Raw genomic sequence first — 9,745 nt, forward strand, 5'->3', positions numbered from 1 at the left:
GATAGACTGTATTATGTGGCCACACACACACACACACTATGACATTATGTACATTATGATGATAATAATAATAATATTGTTATTATTGCTGAACGAAAACATTGATTTTAATCAATAGCCGTCGATAAGTACAATCTCGCTAATCCAAATTCTAATATGTAACATCACCCTCGATCATTAGCATACCTACACAAGACTTCATTTCTGCCTTTGAAAGTGTTTTTCGAGGTTAACATCGTCTAGACCCTCGAAATACGTTCTTATAATGGCGTGTCTATTAAAATATCAATCACCGCCTAGATAAAAAAAAACATTAAAATTATATTCCTACTAGAAGAAAACGCAATTTATATTTTACGCTGAAGATACATATTTATATAGATTTTGGTTTTATTATGATACAATTGTTTTTAATTCGTATGTGACACAACCATTGTGGCGTGTCTAGAACTAATTTTGAAGCTGTACTGATAATTTTTTTAATTATTTTATCCCTTTTCTCCACGACAATTGAACCATATTCGTATAGTAATAACGCATTAAAAACTCTAAAAGCCACAGAACTACTACTAACTAGTATACTATTACAAAAATTGTTTTTAGAATAATGTTTATAATAGTTGAAAAATATTATAATTTCCCTAAACAAAATAAATAATATGCTTGTTGAGAATAAGTTAATAATATCACACAGAAAATAGGAAATTGGTGTAATTTTTAGCTGATGTCGTTTCAGTGATATTCGAACAGAAAACTAAGGCTCTGTTTGATAAGAGTCCGATTTCAAAACTAAAATTATTATCTTTGTGCGGGGCTTTATCGGTTTTTTTTTACTTTTTTTTCCTTATAGAACATATCTCAGTCTAGCAATCGCGGTTTTCGTTGATTTAAAACACTGATTATTCCTATGCATACAAAGGAAACATAATTAAAACGATAGTTTAAATTTTAATCGTATTTTTTATTACTCATATTATAACGTCGTAATAATTGTCATTATGATTTGTCGAGTTCATTATTGTTCGATGCAAATACAAATTACACAACTAGATAGTATGTACATAAAAACAACAATGGATATCTGAAACAAAAGACATACTTAATATCCGCTTTTTAATATTGATAACATGAGGACTTAAGGAAGTATCATTCATTAAACATTATCACGTTAGATGAGTATAAGTAAAATGAACTAGCCAAAGTCTACGGGTCCGTCTTCTCTATAGTGTGGTGTGTCAATATTAATAGTAGCCAGTAGGCGATTTGATAGCTGGAGAAGTGAATTGATAATGTTTAAACAAAGAACTATATGAGTTAACTAGAATATATTCATACAAAAACTATCGAGATGTGTTTGCAATAAAAATTCTTATCGAATAACGTGCAAACCGGATTACATGTTAAGTGCGTACGCTACCTATGCTCTTTAATCCTTTATCTTTTATAATTATCTAATAATACCAGATGCCTACTAAAAGTCTGCTTGGCCTGGGTTGTTATTATTAATTTTTGGGTAAACAAAGCAATTATATAGTTTATGAATAAATAGTATGTCATTTGATTTACATAAAAAAATTATTAGTTTTTATTATTTATGACTACATAATTTTGTTTTAAATGTATTCAACGATGACGCATCGAAAAAAATATGCTTTTGTTGAGTTTGATTCCAAACAAACCTTTTGCAAAAGGTAAATAATAACAATTAACAACCTAATACACACTTAATACAACTGACAATAACTTAGTACAACCTAATCGAGGAGTGTACACAGCCGTCACAATAATTATAAACGCTAGTCATGGAAATTCGCAATTGTGCACGGAATACTTCACTATACTCAAGTAACAGGCAGAGAAAAAATAGTCCGTCAATCAATTTGTTTCGGTTTATGACAATTTGAGCGCTTCGAGCTAAATTAATTGCGTTTGTCACTAACGTGTAATGTAAACACCAAGCAAAACAATTCAATTATCACAGAATCTAGATCTCGCCTTTCGACTGTGACCATAAGTCTACTTCAAAACAATACTGTTGTTGCAATTATTTTTGCGTTTTCTGTCATTTAATTCGGGTCGGTATACATAGTATAATTATATGCTTACCTACCAGGCGAGCGCCACAAAAGAGAATTCATTCGACAAAGATCCAGTTCAAAAACACGTGTCTAACATAACACTGTATATATTGTTGATAGGTTAATTTGTGTCGTGTAAAGTATGTTTTCCAATTTGATTTGCCGACCGATCGTTTATACTATAGTAACGCCTTCCTTGCGGCTATTTGCAGTGAACTTAACAAACGTTTTCCACCTACTATTTGACATGTTGCGGGCTGATGAAAAGGTTCTTTTGTATAGCACTTTTGTATACAATTTTTACCAAAACCAATGATACAATAAAAACGATGAAGGCGTGGTAAAAAAAAATTCTATGACGTAAAAGTACCTATATTCTTTTTTAATTTTTAGTTGTCCGACACTTCCGACACTTAATTGAATATGTCAATATATTCGTCAATGCACTAATTGCATAATAAGATAACACGAAAAAAAGTTGTTTGGTATTAAAGTTTAAAAAACGCTCTCTTGAACAATTACAAAAATGTTAAATTCACCAGCCCGTCACGTTTCATTGACCTGTCGCCTGTCTAATTATGAAAATTCAAATGCTGCGTTAATTTTGTTTGTCGAGCGTTTTAACGATAGCTATTGGATTATAAATTAAAAAATACCAACGACAAAGGACAACAGCAAACGAGTCTGGTTGAATTTTGAATGCATCTACGCGATCAGCCAAATCGAAATTAAGTAAATATTTATCTTGCTCACGAGCGGGCGTTCATTAAAATGCTAACAAGCTGTTTACAAACGCGTTGCAGTACAACAATTATTAACAGTCAATATTTATTTGCTCTATCAGCTGGAATGATAAATAATTGTTAGGGTATTCAACTATTTACTCATATTCGTACAATACACACGCAATTAGTGGATACAATAAACACCAATGTAAAGACAGTATCATGTTCTCTCAATAGGCACGCTTATATTGAATTATTATTGTATTATTTCTTCGACAGTGAAATTGCACTTCTTCTATTCTAATTATTACTACATGAGAACCGCTAGATAAACACAATTTTCAAGTAGTAAACAACTTATCTGTGTACTTTAGAAACAATAAGTGTTATATTTTATTAGAAACGTGTAAGATAAACGCTAAAGATAGATTCCACCTGATAGATATTCAGATGCTCATATTAAATGTTTGTCTTAAGCTACAGTGTTTCTTCGGTGAAGATTTTTAATGTTCCGATCATTTTTTAGAACAGATCAATACTTCTATATCTAATAGTGAGCCTTCAGACTGAGGAATTAAAGTATGAAATGTATGTGGGTAGTGATGGACATAAAATAATACAGGGTAAAGACTAGCAATCAGCTGTTTGCTGTCTGAACGAATTAGAAAGTTAATCAAAATAATAGTATACCCAACAAATGGTATCCTCAAAACGATGGCCGAAATAGTGTGGATTTTTTTGGATTACTGTTTATCGAACTCAAGAAATTGATATTAATATAATGTAAACACAATATGTTTTGGTAAATAAACGTATAAAATGAATATTGTTTTCGTCTGTATTTTGTATTTTATATAACTGTTATCATTTTCGCCGAGTGTTTTAAGTATCTAATATTATCTATTTTATTGCATTTAATAATCTTTTAACACTCTAATGTAAAATGTCCATCAATATGTTTATAAGTATTTTGTTATTACCGTTATGTCTAAAAAAACAATACTTAACTTTTTTTTTTAGTGCTTCGATATCAGCTCACCATTTTCCGGATCCGGGTCTTTATTTGACTTACTATACAAAAACATGTTACAGGCCTTTTGGAACACTTTGTGACTTCATGGCTCCTAATGAAACTCGTACATCCCTATATAATATGATTATCCGGTTTATGTGATAATGGAAACGGTTTGGCAAAATCAGTCCCCATCAACAAATGCTCCCAAAGGGGTCACCGCAGTAGTATTGTTCGCTTTTCAATAGACTAACCGTGCGATACAGATATAATATAATAATATAATATTACAATATATAGTTTATAAGAATCCATTACGTTGTTATTTACGGCTGCCAGTTTTTGATTGTCGAGCAATTTTTTATATACCTACAAACGGAAGTCCGTGGAAACAATAGTTCCGAACGCCGAACCTATCCGGCGAAGGCTGGGCCCATTTGGACGGTTTTATGATCTCAGACCAATTTGCAATTTGAAAATACCGAAAAGATAAAACTTACATTCGACGTGCTTATGTATTTGAAATTAATGTGCCGGAGAAATAGAGAAGTCTGGCTCGGTCGACTGTTTAATACGTAGCGTGGCCAATCGATTTTTGAAAGTCCGTTTCAATATTTGTTTCCGCTTGACGAATTCATTATATGAACAAAACGGTAAACGTTTGTTTGCGCATTTCGCCTACCATCATATTATAAAGTGTATAAGTAATAAATAGATATACATGCAACTAACCTTTTACCTTGAAAAGTCTTCTTCTTGATTTTTTCTGTATGCCCACAGTTTTGGTGTTGTTTTTTGTTTGTTTTAAATCAGCTCAGAAAATCTTTTCCCCACCCCGTCTAACTATTTCCAAGGAGAACAGCATACAAAATTCAGTTAAGTCACTGCAATTGTCTGATCCTTCCGCCTCACGTATGCCTTAATAGCTCCACTATTTTTTTTAAAAATATTTTAGCAATCAATAATATAAATGTTGGAGGTAAAACATTAGAGTCACATAAAAAAAAAGGCAACAATAGTTTTTTAATAATATAAATAAAAGGTTACCACTTTAATTTTATATCTGATTGAAGCGATATAGAATTAACTGACCTAACCCAACATAGTCTGGCATAACAACTATAACTAAATTAAAATTGTTGTCCAGGTCTTACAACCGTTAAAGTGGCAGTTAGATTTTATTATTGGCCCGTACAGTTGAGTTTCTGTATTCCGCCATGCCATTTTGGATTTTGTTAATTAAGTTAACAGAATCACTGATCTATGTATATACATTTTCAAAACGAGTTGATCGACTAATGCCAATTATATAAAATGTACGTTATTACATTAACGCATAGAACATGCACATAATTATTTATGTATATATTTTGGAATAATGAAAAAACTGATATTTAGTAAACGTTGTGGCTTAGTTTTTATTACTTATTAATTCTACATGAATGGTGTTTATTGTGGCAATAATATATAGTAATTAGGTACACTAATGTTATTATAAAAGGTGTATAGGTACGATATAGACATAAACGACAGTTCTTATTATTGAACTAACATAAAAGTTCCTTCTCGTATTATAACCTAATGTTGTAGCGAAAGAAAAAAGTGCTTTTAATTTCATAAATACAACTTAGAAATACGGCGAGTTTGAGTATTTTAGTATTGCCTTAACTTGAAAACTCAAGTCACATTACAAATGTCGGGTTTTCGGATTTTGGTGAATTTATCGTAGCTTATAAAATAGTGTTAATTGTTAATCTGAATCTGGCGATAAAAAATATTTTCATTTTTAAAAATAGTATGATGTACTGGACTTTGAGCTTTTAACGTTTATAGCCGTAAACTATTCTAACTATAGAGTTTTATTGTTTATTTCGATAGTTATTATTTATTAATGTAGTATAAACATTAAAATAATTCGCATTTGACATATGATATGACATTTGGAAAAATAAAATGAAACTAGTGCCAATAATCGTTAATATTGTATAAATATTAATGTTACAAAGTGACAGTATAATATGCAGATATAACTAAATATATCTATAAATAAATATTGGTCATGATAATTATGTGTGCTCGTGACGAAAGTCCGTTTCGATTTTAATTGAAATTCACTAATTTTTTTCGATTGTATCTGGAACTACTGTTTAGTATACATTTTTTATCTGGTGAAATCCATTACGTGCCGCATAATGTATATCCGCATGGTACTAATGCATTAGTGGCAAATATCAGTTTCATTGGCAATATTGCTTTCTGCAACAACACTATCAACATTGATTAGGTAACCAACAAACAACAACCGTTCTGTTTGATATTGAAAAAAAAAACCGGAATAATGTCAATATTTTTTTTTAGCTTGGATGTGTTTTTTTGCTTTGATTAAAAAAAAAATTCTTCCTCATTAGATATTAACAACATTATATGGACAACATTGTAGTAGGTATAAACGTAAACAGAGGAGCTGAAGGCGAAGGTTAGAACCACCCAACTTCCTTCAATCCCGTTATGTTGGGAATTTACTTAGATATGAATTTTTCACTGATATTTTGTAAAATCTACGTGGCTCTGAATCAATAAAATATTTATGTTGTAACTATACAATTGCGTTGTAATCAAGTGTAGGCAAATGATAACAATTTTAAAACTTTTTAAAACGAAAAAACGATTTTAACAAATATTAACTCTGATTTTTTTCCATTATTTGTACAAAGGCTTTAGAGTTTTATATTTTTCATTATAATGACACCCTTGACCGCATGATTTTTTTTTTGTTGAAAAAAAATATTTGCTTTAAATATACTTAAAAAAAATGAAAAAATAATTTTTTTGAGTATTAGTTTTGCGGGAAACGCTAAATTTTTAATTGTTCCAAATATGGAACATTTTGCAGTGAAGGGTTAAAACAAAAAATTGTATTGCTTAAGGGTTTTCAACGAAAATCGTAAATTCCCAGGGGTGAAGTCTGAACACTCATCAATGTTGCAGCCATTGCGGCAACTGCATAATCGGTAATTTTGTTGTAGAAAAACTTTGAAATACTTATTTTTATTCTTGATATTTGAATTTGCATTTTTATATTTTTTAGATGTCTGACTGTAATAGAACATTAAATTGCATACCGTTAGGGTTGTCCGGACCATTGAGCCGCAGAAAATGTATGAAATTATGTTTGTCATAATTTTATTAGCTGAGGTATATTTATTCAGGACGTTTCCGAATTCGCTTCGGGTAACCGATTGGAGAACGCATTATTGTGCACACACCGAAAGTTAACAATGGAATCGAATAAAACCAATTATTTACCAAATGTATTTTAGAGGGAAAAAATAGAAAAGAAAATGTTGAAGAATAAAGTCGACATTTTGCAAACATGACTTTAAAAAGAATAATTGGTTAGTACACAAAACACATAGAAGGAACGTTAGGCAAATGACAGCTAAATGAGTATTATAGTAAAATCTGCTGTGTAAAAAATACAATATATTATATTGTTATTATTATTTTGTGTATACAATAATAAATGCACTTTTCTGTTCTCCAGCCCGACTAAATGATTATCGGATTAGGTACAGTGCGCATCCTAAAAATATAACTTATAATAATATACAGTTTGTGCAACAGGAAATGATTGTTATCAGAGAAATTCACTCCTTTCTCCACGTTGATTGTCGTTCAAACAATATTTTCTTATTTTCTACAATACCATTACCGTGGTTTTCATTGTTTTTCCTAATTATTGTTATTATTTTTGTACAATAGTGCACAAAATTGTTTTCGGGTCAGCATTTCATATGTTATGCCCCATTCACAAATAATAATTGTTGCTGTGTATAAACTTTCATGCACTATACAATTTCTATTAGGATCACTATTGAAGCGCACTGCACAAAATGATATTATTATATCAAAATTTGAGGTTTTCCTATACTCTGTAGCGGTTGGTTTTAGCCTATAAGCTTACAAAAAAAAAAAACAAAAAACTAATTACTACGGATACACGTCATTATATGTTATAAATATTGCGTTCTTCTCACAGTAAATTTATTTTAATTTTGTTCGTTTATAAACAAGTCTTTGTTATTTCAACTTTGATTTACGCTGTTTGAGTGGATTAGACGTGTTTGACTGTATAAATTACAATTAAAAAAAATATTTGCATAAATAATACACAAAGCATGATAGCACTTGAATTCGATGTCAAGTTTTTAGCGGTTTATAGGTATACTTACTTGTTCACAGGGGTTTGTCTGGTGAGTTCGCAGTATTATAATATACATTCGACTGAGTTCTGCAGCTTCAGATTTAATTTCAGTATGATATTTTATAGCATGACAACATTGATACCATACGACATTAAATACTATTTATTTAAATACTATGAAACTAATGTTTTAAATTTTAGGACAGTAATTAATATAATAATAATATGTATGCCTATCGGTTGTATTTGTCATCACTGTTGAGTCAACACTCATCAGTATGTTCAATTGTTATGTTATCAATTTTGTTCTATGATAAATTTCCCGCCATCGAGGCATTTAGGCCCTAGGGGGCACCTATGATTGTTGTCGGTTTATTAGTTCTTCAGCTTTTAACCCCAACCCTTTTTTTCTTTCCTTTACATTACTAAAATTCACTTATCTTCCAGATAAAAATGCTTTTCAAATTTTATCTCGTTATAACTAGTTGGTTCTATATAATTAGGTTCTGTACAAAACGTGATTTGACCGGTGTGACATTATACTCTTAGTAGAAATATCAATTAAAAACACGTCTTATAATGATAATTATATGCAAAAGCGTTATTCACTTTGTACAAAATAAAGTGCGCAACAAATGGATCATGTTGTGTATGTAAACATTACAAATACTAAAATAATGATTTACATAAAATAAGATATTATGAATTGATGTAATATTATGTATTCTTAAATTAACGCTTTGTTGTTGTTTATTAAAATTATATTATAGATTATTCATTATTGCTGAAAAGCAATATTTTCTTATGTAACGTTACGATAAGTTACATAGTTATGGAGATAAAATATATTTATAAATTTTGCAAAGGTGCGGGAATGCGTTAACTATTAAATTTATATTATTATTGTTTATCAATAAATGCTGAGTAATTTAAAATGCAACATTGATAGTTTTTTTTATAGAAAACTGACTGTCTCTTGGAGTGATGCACCGGTACCACAGTTTTATAATATATCAGCTGTAGTCGAGTTGTGGTTAGGTCTTTTGGGACATAATATGGAAATGGTCTAATCCTAAATTAGTTTTTTAATTCTTATTTTTAATTAGAACTTTAATTTTTGTATGTAATAACCAGATATTTCATAATTTTTAAACTTTATATAGTAATAAAAATAAAAACAATTATCCCATTTACCGTTATGGTTGGGTAAAAACTGATTTTATGGCATCTTTGCAGAGAATAGTTGAAAGTGTTTGGTTGTTACACTAAAATATTGACAATATTTCCTTAATTATTTCCCAATAATTTTGGGGGGGGGGCTAAGTCCCTCCAAGCACCCCCCAATCACCGCCTAGGTTAAGATTATATTTAAAAAAAATGGACTTATCCGATCAAGCTCCTTGATTGTTGAGCTAGTTATTAATTCCATACTCATCTTAATGTTTAATAATTTTATATTTTATAACGGTCTACTGAATATTGTATTAGTATGATTTATCAAGCGTTTGGGAAAAGAAAGTTTGAATATTGTAAGGTGCTTTGTAGGGCAAACCTGACCTCAATTTAGATGAGCATTATTGGTTATTGCGTACAAGATTTATAGATATTTAATTAACAAATTTACAACAATTATAGTTTATAATTATTTACTACAGTAGGTACACAACAGTAAACCTTGGCCCAGCTATGTAGCGAGGTTACCACTTGATTGTTTGAGGTTTCTTCA

Source organism: Adelges cooleyi, unplaced genomic scaffold (assembly GCF_023614345.1).
Source record: "Adelges cooleyi isolate 19-005CV unplaced genomic scaffold, UGA_ACOO_1.1 ACOO_flye_CR_arks_rails_tigmint_CR_PRNA_574, whole genome shotgun sequence".
Lineage (NCBI taxonomy): Eukaryota > Metazoa > Arthropoda > Insecta > Hemiptera > Adelgidae > Adelges > Adelges cooleyi.